Here is a 12,977-nt window from a genome sequence, read left to right on the forward strand (position 1 = left end):
CACCATCAGTACTTTCTGCTCTTAACAAAGTAAAGTTCAGAATCCTTGTCCTGACATGAAAGGTCATCCACAGCCTGGCATTATCTAATCTTTTCACTTTGTGCTCCATTTCTTGCCTTCACAAACTCCATTACAGCCAAGCCGGAATACTCACTTTCTCCAAAACATGCAAAGCCCTTTCCACCTTTGCTCATAGATTACTGCTGCCTGGAATGTTCCCCTTCAACTCTAGTTAGCTTTCTCCTTTTATTCTTTAGGATCTAGCTAAAAAGAAATATTTCTTTAGCCATTATATCTTCCTCATAACTCCTTTTATTTTAAAAAAAAAGAAGAAGACGAGGAAGGAAACAAAAAACCTCCCGCTTTGATCTCTTGAAGTACTACTTTTGTGCTTCTGTGAATATATAGGGAAATTATGTTGAAACTGCTTTATAATTCAGATATTTCCAAAATTATTACCACTGTAGTTCCTTCTTCATGAAGTAAATTCTGTTTTAATACTGAAAACATAGAAAGAATATCATCTGTGAATGAAAGACAATCCTACAAATCAAATGGATTTTCATGAAAAAGCAAACTCATTGTAATTTTCTTTCTCTTCTTTTTTCTCATTGTACTATAAATAGGTGAAAACTTAATGATCCACCAGTCCCTTGGTCCATTCTTAGATGAGTTTGAAAAACCACTATTCCAAAGAAAGATTTATGAAGCTGAGAAATATTTCATTCAAGCCATTAAAAACACAGGAAGTAGTCCTTTCCAAACAGAGGCCTTTTCTCTGGAGGTTGAATGGATGTGAATGCTCATCAGTCTCATCAGTCAATATTTCTCTTCTGTGACATGTCCTGGAGAAATCCCACGGCATGGTTATTACCTACGTTGGGTCTCCCCACCATCAGAGAACACTCTCATGTTTATCTTTCTACAAATCTGATAAAACAAATGCTCATAACATGCTTTTCCATCCCAGCATCAGGCTCAGGAGACACCAAGGAGTCCCTTGAGAAAAAGATGTATTGGCAATGGAGTAAAATTTTGCCATCATTTCAAGAATGTTCTTAAAGACCTGTGCCATTTCTAAAACTTTTCTGAGATAGTTGAAGTAGTTACTGAGTGCATTTTGCAAGCAACATTAAAAAAAAAAAAAAAAAAAAAGTTAATCTCCTGAATTTTTCCTAGTGGTTAATATGGTAGCATTCCTTATCTTAGATCAATTGTAGAGGATTTTTCTGAGATAGCTGAGTTGCTGAGCTCAGTGTAGGTGATTGCAGATGGAGGAAAGATGTCTGAATCTTCCTTCTGTCCTGTGGACAGTCTGACCATAATTCTCCTCTTCAGACTCTTACAACTACTGGTCCGTATCTCATCATAAATACAAATGTCTAGCTATTTCATGCACAATCTACTTTTTTCCCTGTATGTTTTGGTTGAGTTTAACATTGGCCTTGATATGCACCTTAACCTGAAGTATAAGAATAAATATGATTCAACAAGGGAAGAATTCAAAAGGGTGAGCCAGCACGTTATGCTAGTTGCTGTCACCAAACACTTCAAGTTTGGCCTAAGCATCCTCCTGTCCCCACAAGGGGGACTGAAAAATGTTATCTAGAACAGATTCCTCAGAAACAGGTGAAGTTGACCTTCAATATTTTCTAAAGTGAATTCATTTCCAAACTCCATTTTTACTTACTTTATCCAAATTACCAAGACTAATAATTACCAAGATTTCTGTTTTAACTTTTATTTTATTTATTTATATTTGAAAATATTGCAGACTTCCTATACCTTGAACTGTTAATGTAGAAATTGTCTTTCACATTAGCTTCTCTTATTGTCTTAATAGCATTCATTACTATTTGAATTTATTTTTTATGTGTCTAAAACGATATGAAATTGCAAGTGAGCTCCTAAGACAATAAATGGCACAGTCTAAAGTGGAGGTTATACACAGAATTTGCAAGAGAATGTTCGGGAAAATGTTCTCCTATTAGATCATTCAACTCCAACATATAAAACTTAAGTTTACAAGGCCTAGAAAAGAGCTATGCAATAGAAGAGTTGGGTGCAGAGGCAAGAGCCAGGCATGTTCTGGGTCTCAGCCCGCTCAGAATGAGTTACAAGAAGGCATACTTTCTCCATCATCACAAATTAAAAGCAAAGAACTTTACAGAAACAGCTACTAAATGAAAGGTTGTCAGTTCAGATCCACCTGGAGTTTCCTTGAAAGAAAGTTCTGGCAACCTACTTCCAAGAGATCCGCCATTGAAACCCCTATGGAATATAGTTCTATTCTGAAATACATGGGCTCATCAAGAGTTGGAAATGACTCCATAACATATTGTTGTTGTTGTTGTTATGTGCCGTGAAGTTGGACCTGACTCATAGCGACCCCTCCTTGGGTTTCCGAGGCAGTATCACTAAGGAAGTAGATTGCCCCATCTTCCTTCCGAGGAGTGGCTGGTGGGTTTGAACCACCAGCCTTCTGGTTAGCAATCAAGTGCCTTAGGCACTATACTACCAGAGCTCCCCCATAACATATATATATATATATATATATATATATATATATATATATTTGGTTTTATGAAAACCTCTTGGACAGTTACTATGTGTCCCTTGAAGAGTGTGGGTCACTAGATTGTCATCTGAGACAATCTCAAAGGTAAGATACAGTGGTTACCTCCTCTGACAGTAATGAAAGGAAGGTGAGGTGGCTGTCTCAGGCAATTCGTGCTCCTCTAGTTTGAAGACAAAAGTGATGTAGGTATGAGCACTTCAAAGTTAAGAGTTGCCTTAAAATCAAACTCACTGCGATTGAGTTGATTCTGACTGATAGGGATGGTTTTCATTATCTATTGCTGCTATAACAGAAAATATCACAGATATATGACTTTAGCAAACAGGGATTTATTCTCTTACACTTTAGTGGGCTAGAAGTCTGAGTTCAAAGTGCCAGCTCTAGGGGCTGGGTAAAAGTCCCTCAACCTCAAGCTTCAGCTGTGCCTCTTGTTCCTGGCCCAATGAAGCTAGAGGCTTCTCTTAACTCAGACAACTACTGGCTAGAGGCTTCTCTTAACTCAGACAGCTGCTGGTTACTGAGGTTGATAAACCTAAAGTCAACAAGTAAAATGGCATAGTTCCAAAATTATCAAACAACATGGTAGACCATTTAATCAAATCCAGAAACAGTCTCAAGATCAGCAGACAACATGGCAGGCCACTGACTTGAAGATTTGGCCAAATTCAACATCCAGATGTGCCAAAAAAGCTCAGAGACCTTTCTCAAAGCTTCTTCTTATATATTGGAAGCAGACCACATCCCGAGGGCAGATATTCACCTGCTCTCTGTAGTTCCACCATGGAGTTGATTTCCAGTCTGTTCATGGGGAATAACTACATCTGGCTGCCCAGCCCCTCAAAACCATGTCCAGACAAGTTCACACATAACCTTCACTACCACAGTGACCCATAGGTTTTCTGAAGCTGTACATCTTTACAGAAGTAGATTGCTTCGTCTTCCTGCCTCAGAGCAGCTGGTGGATTTCAACCTCCAACTTTCTGGATAGTAGCCAAATGCCTTAACTGCTGTACCACCAGAGCTTCTTAAGGATCCCCTTAGGCTCACTGAAAAGTTCGGCCAGGGGGGCAGAAAATAATTTAGGGGAAAGGATTGGTAGTATGCTCAAGAGCTAAGAAAGGTGCTTGAAGCAAACAGGTACATGAGAGGAACCAAAGAATCAAGGGAACTGCAAGTCTCTCAAGGGTGAGCTTACCAGCCAGCCTTCCCAGAGAGTGTGTAACCACCACACATTGTTCAGATAAGGGTTGCACACACTTCCTCCTCCTTCCCTCCTCCCTTCCTAGATTTGACTCTGAATGAATAAGTTCAAGTTAGAGTCAATAAACAGAAGGAAACTCACAAACCAAAGACACAAGCCAAAGCCATGCCACTCTTCTCCCATTCCAAAGAATTAGTGGTGGTCTTTTGATTACCTCTAGTGCCACTCTGACTGGAATATACTACAAATGGGATGGCTTTAACGAACAGGAGTTTATTATTCTACAGATTGGAGGCTTTAAGCCTGAGTTCAAAGTTCCAGGCTCTAGGGACTGGGTGAAAGCCCATCAACCTTGGGCTTCAGCTCTGCCTCCTGCTCATGGCCCACTGACACTGGAGGCTTTTCTTCACTCAGACAGCTTCTGGCCACTGAGGCAGACAAACCTCAACAAGTTAAAAGGCATGGTCTTAATGTTACAAAACAACATGGCAGTCCATTGATTCAAAAGTCCCAGGATCAGCACAGCATGGGAGACTGCTGAACAATGACTTGACTACATGCAGGGTTCAAGTGTACAAAAAGCTGGAGACCAATCCCAGAGCTTCCCCTTATATACAGGAAGCAGACCACATCCCTAAAGCAGCTACTAAGCCACTAGAGGCAGATTTCACCATGGAGTTGATTACCAGTCTCACCATGGGGAATAACTACATCCAGTTGCCCAGTCATTCAACCAGGCCCAGCCAAGTTGACATATAACATTAAATACTTCAGGTGACATGCTGGTTTGGGAAAAAAAAGTAACCATAACTTTACGTAGATTTAAAGTTTCAGTCTTACTGTATTTGGACTTTTTAATTACTTATTAAAGGAACTTTTCATTACTTGCAAATCTCAGAAAAGCCATGGGCATTTTCCTTCATTTTTTGCAAGGATAAGAAAACAAATTTGAAGTAACAGAGAAGGAGACAAAAATAAATAAATAAATGTACTTTCTGATTACATTTTTGTAAGGCATGCTAAACATACAGGTTACACTTAATTTCTTCTGAGCTCTAAGCACTAAGAAACATGGGTCTCATCTATTATTGTCCACTTAGATATTCCTAGAGTCACTGAGTGGTGAAAATGGTCAATACACTGAACTATTAACCAAAAGTTTAAAGGTTCTAGTCTAGCCAGACACTACTGAGAAGAAAGTCCTGGTAATCTACTTCTGAAAAGTCAGTCATTCATAACCCTTTGGAGCAGTTCTACTTTAAAACATATGGGTTTACAAGATGCACAAACAACACAAGATGAATTAGATAATTGAGGCCTTCTAAAAATTAAATTCTTATGTGCATCTAGAGACTTCTCCAAAAGAGTAAAAAAGAGAACCTACAGAATGGGAAAAAATATTCAGCAATGACATATCAGACAAAAGACTTATCCCTGGAATTTATAGAAATCTCCAGCACCTCAACATCAAAAAGACAAACAACCCAATTTAAAAATAGGCAGATGATATGAATAGACATTTCACCAAAGAAGATATTCAGGCAGCCAACAAACACATGAAGAAATTTTCACAATCATCAGCCATTAGAGAGATTCAAATCAAAACAACCAGGAGATTCCTTCTCACCCCAGCATTAGTAGCAAAGTTCAACAAGACAGAAAATAACAAATGTTGGTGAGGATGTGCAGAGGTAGGGACTCTCATATACTGCTGATGGGACTGTGAATTTATATAACCACTGTGGAAATCAGTATGGCGATTTTTTAAAAAGTTAGAAATTGCAATATCGTTTGATCCAGTGATCCCATTACTAAATATATATCCTAAATAAGTGAGAGGCAGGACACAAACAGATATATGCACACCCATGTTCATTCCAGCACAATTCACAATAGCAAAGAGATGGAAACAACCTAAGTGCCAATCAACTATGGAACATATAAATAAACTGTGGTACATACACACAGTAGAATAACATGCAACACTGAAAAATAATGTAGAATCTGCAAAACACTGCATAGCATGGATGAACTAGGAGGGCAATATACTGAGTAAAATAAGTCAATCACAAAAGGACAAATATTGTATTAGTCCACTATTGTAAAAAATCAAGGAATAGTTTATAGCTAGAAGTAAACTTTCTTTGTCGATTATGAAGGATGGATGGGAGGGGAGGGAAAACTAAAGTCCTAGATTGTTTGAAAAAAAAATACATATATACATATATATGTGTGTATATATATGTGTGTGTGTGTGTGTTACCAAAAATTATTAGTGGTTACCAGCAGTAGGAGGGAGGGGGGAAAGGGGAATCTTTTGTTTGCAGGGCACTGAGTTTATGATAATGGTGGTGGAGCATTTTGGAAAATTGTAGCAACAATGGTGGCACAACAGGAAAAATGTCATCAATGTCTCCCAGCTGTGAATGGGGAAATAGTTATGTTGGTGAAAGTCTTGTTGTATATGTTTTCACTACAATAAAGGTAAGGAGAAAAAATGGGCCACTTCCAGGCTGACATATTAAGAACCTTCCTGGTTCCTTCCTTCTTCCTACCTGTGAGGAGGACAATGCCCAACCAGTAAAGAAGCAAGATTAAATTCCCTGGATGATGATGAAGGACAGAGATACTCATCTACCTGGAACCCAGGACACTAGATGAGTGAGAAATAAATATCTTTGTATGTTTTTAGCCCTGGGGTGCAGGGGGGAGGATCAGCTATTAATAACCCTATGGAGCACAGTTCTGCTTTGAAACACATGGGCTTACTGTAAGTTGTAGTTGACTAGACAGCATGTGGTTTTTTAAGATATCTCCAGACCAAGCTTGGGAGCTCAACAAAATCACTGAATGAACAAACAAGCGAAAAACAAATGCATGAACTACAAAATATTAATGTAATTGTTAGACTTAGGGTTAAATGATGACTTTTCCACATGATACTAATTGTATGATAATTACTAAACCTCTGTTAATTTCATGGTAGGAATGAAATTAAAGCTCTTACCTCTGAGGTGATTCTGGAATGAAATAACGTCTATAAAATGTGTTATACATTGCTTGACCTCTAATTATTATGATGATCATTATCATAATTTATTTTCAGAAGAAAATTATATACATGTGGAATATTAAATCAAAACACAAGACAAAAAATCTTTTGGAAACTATATATATATATGTTGGATTCAAGTTGTGAACTTTTAAAATTTAGTAGGATTTGAAGAAATGGATCCAAGAGAAGGGAAGGAGGTCTAATGTGCAGTGTTAAGAAGGACAAGAGAAATACCCCAGGTGTCTATAAACTTGGGTAAAATTCATGAGGGTTCATACCTTTATCATCTTATCATCTCACACCTGAATTAACTCATCAGTCTCCTAAATGATCTTGATGTCAATCTCTACCATTTTCTTCTCAAAATACTACTTTAATGATGACACTTCCAAAATACAAAAATAAAAAAAAGGAAAAACAAAACAACCAAACAAAAATTCCAAAATATCTTACAGAGGCTTTGGTTTCTGCATAAAGTTCAAAGTCTTCATATCTTCATATTGGTGTTCCAAGTCCATTTTTATGAAGCAATAGTGGTTCTGTGGGTGAATTCTGTCTTCCATACAGGAGACCCCATTTTAATTCTCAGCCAATGCACTTCACAGTCAGCCATCATCCATCCATCTGTTAAAAGAAGCATGCATGCTGCTCTGAAGATGAACAGGTTATAGACTAAAACAATCTAGGATAAAAAGTCTATAAACCGACTTCCAAAAATCAGCCAGTGAATGCCCAAGGAACACAGTGATCCAATCCCAGTAGGTCATGGGATGGTGCAGTATTGTGAAGTGTTTTGTTCCTTTGTGCATGGAGTCACCATGAGCTGGGGTCTGATGGGACTGGCAGCAAACACCCACAATAGGCCCATTGTTACAGAGCTGAATCCCTCTCTCCTGCTTCAATTTTACTGCCTCTTACTATGCACATTCTTTGAGCCTGATTCACCTCTTTTCTGCCTCAAATATAATAAACAATAATTTTTGGAGGTGTCTAATTAATTTTGCCTTCTCTGCAGTGGAAGCCCTTCTCTTTGCTCTCAGTACATTGGGCAGCCTCCTTCCTTAGAGCTTGGCTGTAGCTACCACTCCCAGAGTTCCCCCTCCTCTTCCTCTGAAGTGCCATCCTCTAACTGATTATTTATCCCATAACTTGGGATACCCTATTCAGTTATTTCACTCCAGTAGTTTAGTTATGCATGAATTGTTATTAATTTTTATATGGTTCCTTTATTTCTACTACCCAGAAGATTTTAAGTGCTTTGACAATGGAGACTATATGTTTTAGTTCTGTATATCCTGCCTGATAAATAATCAATATTGCAAATATGATTTAATAGAATCCCACTGTGATGTGGATGTTGCATATCCTGATGACTTAGGCTTGGGGCACTATTAAAGTTGTCACTATTCTTCCAGGGGAAGTCTGTCTTGTGAAATGTTGTATTACATTTTCCTTGCAGAAAACAGAGGGAGATGTATTTTCCACAATAACCTTAGCTCAGTCAGAGGCTAAGTCTTCATATAAGAAGGCTCATTATGCCCCGTCAATATTGGGAATATCTGTTTATGGCTAATTGTAAAAGGAGTCATGTACTATTTGAAATTTTGTAAATGTTCAGATGGATATTGAAATGTCATCCGGCTTGCTGCTATGAGTATGAAGTAGAAAGAGGAAGAAAATTAAAGAAGTTTTGCCTTGGTTACACAACACCAAATACACTCTAAGAGAGCTAAGGGCAGGTAAGGAGGGCTTGGGTCATTGATGTTATTTAGAATAAATTATTTAAATATCCATGATAAAACAAGTTGAAACAAATTTGGAAATAAAGTATAATATTACCACAGAGTCATATTGTTGGTGACAAGAGAGCTAAAAAAATTGGGAAAAAATAACTGGCTGGTAATATTTTAAAGGGTAACCAATGCTCACTAGCAGCTGCAGTAAGACATTAAGTAATAGAGCACAGTAATGTTAACTGCTCTCCTGGTAAGAGTGGTAAATGAAATAAACCCCAGCATCCGGGGTATCATTAATCTATAGTGAATAATGGCAGTGGTAGTGTAAGGAGATTAAAAAGGGCATTGTAAACATTTGTGGCTGTATAATATACAAATTAAAAATGTGAGAACGCTTGCAGCTGCATAATCTACAAATTAAAAAGTGTAATAGCATGACATTAATTACTGGCTGATCAATTCTCCCATAATTGCTGGCATGTAGATGAACAATTATAGGTCCAAAATGTTATTTGAGAAAGAGACATTGACCTTGGAACTGTAAGGAATGATACTCTGTTACAAGGTAATACAGGATCCTATCAAATTCGGTTCCAGTATTTGTAGCAGCCGCCAGCTCAGTGCTGGGCTGTAATCACCACACTATTTCTTTCGATTATGGTGCCAGAGGGGTTACACATTGTTTTCTCTTTTTGAACAGAAACACCCAGTGACCTTCAGCCTTCTGAAAATGGGACCATCAGGCCTCATTTCCAAGTTCAAATAGTTTTAATAAAAATGAAATAGCAGGAGATAATGTGCTTTACCCTTCTAGGCCAAAGGAACAGTTTGGAAAGTTAGAAAGACAAACTTCATTCCGATGTGAACATTCTAACTAGGATTGTGGCCATAAAGCTAAACATTTTCAGACCAAACATTTTCTAGTTGACACATGATCATCAAGTAATCAGAGATCCAAATATTTCATTGATAGTACAAGTCAGAATGTTGTTGTTGTTATGTGCTGTTAAGTTGGACCCGACTCATAACGACCCCTCCTTGGGTTTCCAAGGCAGTATCACTACAGAAGTAGATTGCCCAAACTCCATTCCGAGGAGTGGGTGGTGGGTTTGAACCACCAGCCTTCTGGTTAGCAGTCATTGCCTTAGGCACTATGCTACCAGAGCTCCTAGTCAGAATAGTTACTTAAATTCTCTAACTCTTAAAAAACAGACAATTTAGCAGTGTTCTCTGATTGACAATTTGCTATTATGTTGTTGTTGTTGTTATGTGCCGTGCAGTCAGACCCGATTCATAGCGACCCCTGTTGGGTTTCTGAGGCAGTATCACTACAGAAGTAGATGGCCCAACCTTCCTTCCAAGGAGTGGCTGGTGGTATTTGCTGTTATAGTGACCAGTAAGGTAAGTGAACTCGGATCCAACAAAGTGATCTCTATATCAGACATGTGACCTCAGAGGTAGTTATGTTCATCCCCTTCTTGACAATGAATTATAACTATGGAAAGGGTTTACCAACATTTTCCCTTCATTCATTTATTAAGTGTCACACTCTGGAGTTTGCTCACTTCCCTTCTATTGAAACTATCCTCATCAAGCTTACAGTCACTGCCAGTCCCAATGGGCACATCTCAACCCTAACCTCACCTGATCTTCCCTGTGGAATTGGACTCTGCTGACTATGCTCTTCATCCAGAAGCTCTCTCCTTTTTCAGTCTTTGCCCCTCATTTTTCATGGAGTCCTCAATTTTCTTTACATTATTCCTTTTAGTGATTGTATATATTAATCAAATACACTTCTTCCAACACCAAATGTGATGATGATAATCAATGTAAATAAAAATCCCCACCACCTTCTACACACACATGCAGCACTTTTTCCTCTGACCCTCAACACTCAGAGCTAGATTAGACTCAATACATTAAATAACATAATTTTCTAGACTGCCAACTACCTCAAGATTACAGATACCAGCCACAAACTTGCAAGTTCCCACATTCCTTTAAGTTTCAAACTACTAGCTCCCACTACTCCCTTGAGTTTAATAGTTTGCTGGACCTACTCATCCACTAAACCACTGTCGTTGACTCGAGTCTGACTCATAGAGACTTCTCCTTGGGTTTCTGAGGTGGTATCACTAGGGAAGTGATTGCCCAACCTTCCTTCCAGGAAGTAGTTGGTGGATTTGAACCACCAGCCTTCTGGTTAGCAGTCAAATGCCTTAGGCACTACGCCACCTCAGCTCCTGGACCTACTCATAGAACTCATGGAAACTGCAATAGTTAGGATTATAATTGTATTATAAAAGATAAAAAGGAGGATCAGCTTAAAGATTAGACATAGGGTGAAGTCTAGGAGGGTTCCCAATGAGAAACTTCTGGGCCCAAAGAGGGCATATCATCCTCACAAAAACAAGAGTATTTTGTCAACTAGAAAGCTAATGGAGATTCGGTGTCTGGTGTTTTTCTGGATAATTATTTGCATTTCATATGAGGTAATCATCATGAATTGGCCATCAAGATGGGTTCCTTCTTGTCTTGTCATCATGGAGTAATCATCTTGAGCTGGGATGGTCTGGCCTGGGTAGCCCCAACCCCAGAGGCACTTCACTGGCATAATTTGCCAGGTTTGGAGTCTTTACCAAAATTCCAAGGTTTTAGGAATTGTCTCTTAGGATCCAAGGTCAAAGTGCAAAATCTTTTAGTAAAGTTAATGTAAACCCCACAGTAACAATAAAAGATCAACCTCATTCTTTTTTTTCCCCCTCTGCCTTTCTTTTTTTGCTTTTGAGGTGCCATATCTTGACACTTCTAGTGAGTCTCAGAGCTGTATCTCTAATCCCAAACTCTTCTCTACACCTCAGAGTTTAGAATACAAGCCATCCTGAGCAACTACAAAGGGATAACTCAGCTCCTCAGAATTAGCCCTTGCAACTTCAGACCCAGCCATGGAGGGAAGTCACACCTCCACTGTTCACCAGATCATGACTGGCAGACAGAGAGCCCACTACATTCCATAATGTCCCCAAAGCCATCAAGCCGAATCAATTGCCACAGTCTGTTTATATTATCCTCTAAATTTTTTCAATGTCTTCCTTCTCATTCCATTCATACTCTTCCTCTTTTACCAGGACTCTCATCATAGCCTCTTCATTTTTCCTCTTCCTCTTCAATACTTCCCCTAACACACATCAGTCATAATTCTCTTAGGGCCATCTACACTTACCCACTTGTGACCTTTCAATGGCTTTGTATTTTTTTTAGAGTAAGTCTAAGTTTTCATCATGCTTCATGATTCCTTTCATAAACTGGTCTCTGCCAATTTTGCCGAACACATGCACATTGCTTTCTGATCTTGCACATTTGCTCCAGGAATAATTAACAATAATGAGAGCTTTAAACAAGGTCTGCTTTATTAAACCTCTAGACCTTCACATGTACTGTTTTCTCTGCTTGTTGCTCCCTCCTTTGTGCCCTAGGGAATTTCTCTTCACCATTTTTTAAGGATCAATTTAGATGTCATTTCCTCCCAGAATCCTTGATTCTCACCTTAGACAGAGCTAACCATCTCTTATTTCATTATCCCCATTGATACTTCAGTTATCATACGTCTCAAAATATGCTGTTTTTCTACATGGTCATTTCTCTCTCCCATGAGAGACATGTCTTTGTGAATATGTTCCTCTCAGAGAGTATGATGGAGCTCTGGTGGCATAGTGGCTAAAGCATTTAGCTGCTAGCCAAAAGGTCATCCATTTGAACCCACCATCTGCTCTGTGGGAGAAAGATGTGGCATTCTGCATCCATAAAGAATTATATTTGGAAGCCCTATGAGGCAGTTCTGTTCTGTCCAACAGGTTTGCTGTGAGGAGGAATGCACTGGAAGGCAGTGGTTTTTTTTTTTTTTTTTTTTTTAAATCAATTAGCGTGACATCTAGTAATCATTCAGTAATTTTTATTGTGTGAATTATATTGAAGCTGGTAAAACCAAACTAAATGCTTTGAAATTAGAAATATAAAGGTAGACAATGCACTGCTTGGTTGGGGGGAATTGGCTTATGTAAAAGCATTAGCAGTGGAAATAACAAGGACAATTATAGTAATAACAAGTGCTAACATATTCTAATCACTTGTTATATACCACACATTGTGTGCTCTTTTTTTTTTTTATTTTACATGAAACATTTCATTTGAGATCCACAACTATTTCAGGACCCATTTTGCAGGTATGGTATCTAAGATTTAAAGCTTTAAAAAAGCCTGTTTGGAATCACAGAGCTAGAAAATGGTGAGGTTAGGATTCATTCCATGGCTATTTGATTTGAGAGTCCCTGGTGGTAACCAGGGAGCTTTGGTGACATAGTGCCTAAGGCATTTGATTTATAACCAGAAGGCTGGCAGTTCAAGCCC

This window comes from Orycteropus afer, unplaced genomic scaffold, assembly GCF_000298275.1.
Source record: "Orycteropus afer afer isolate SDZICR_OR568_19922 unplaced genomic scaffold, OryAfe1.0 scaffold00161, whole genome shotgun sequence".
NCBI classification, from domain to species: Eukaryota; Metazoa; Chordata; class Mammalia; order Tubulidentata; family Orycteropodidae; genus Orycteropus; species Orycteropus afer.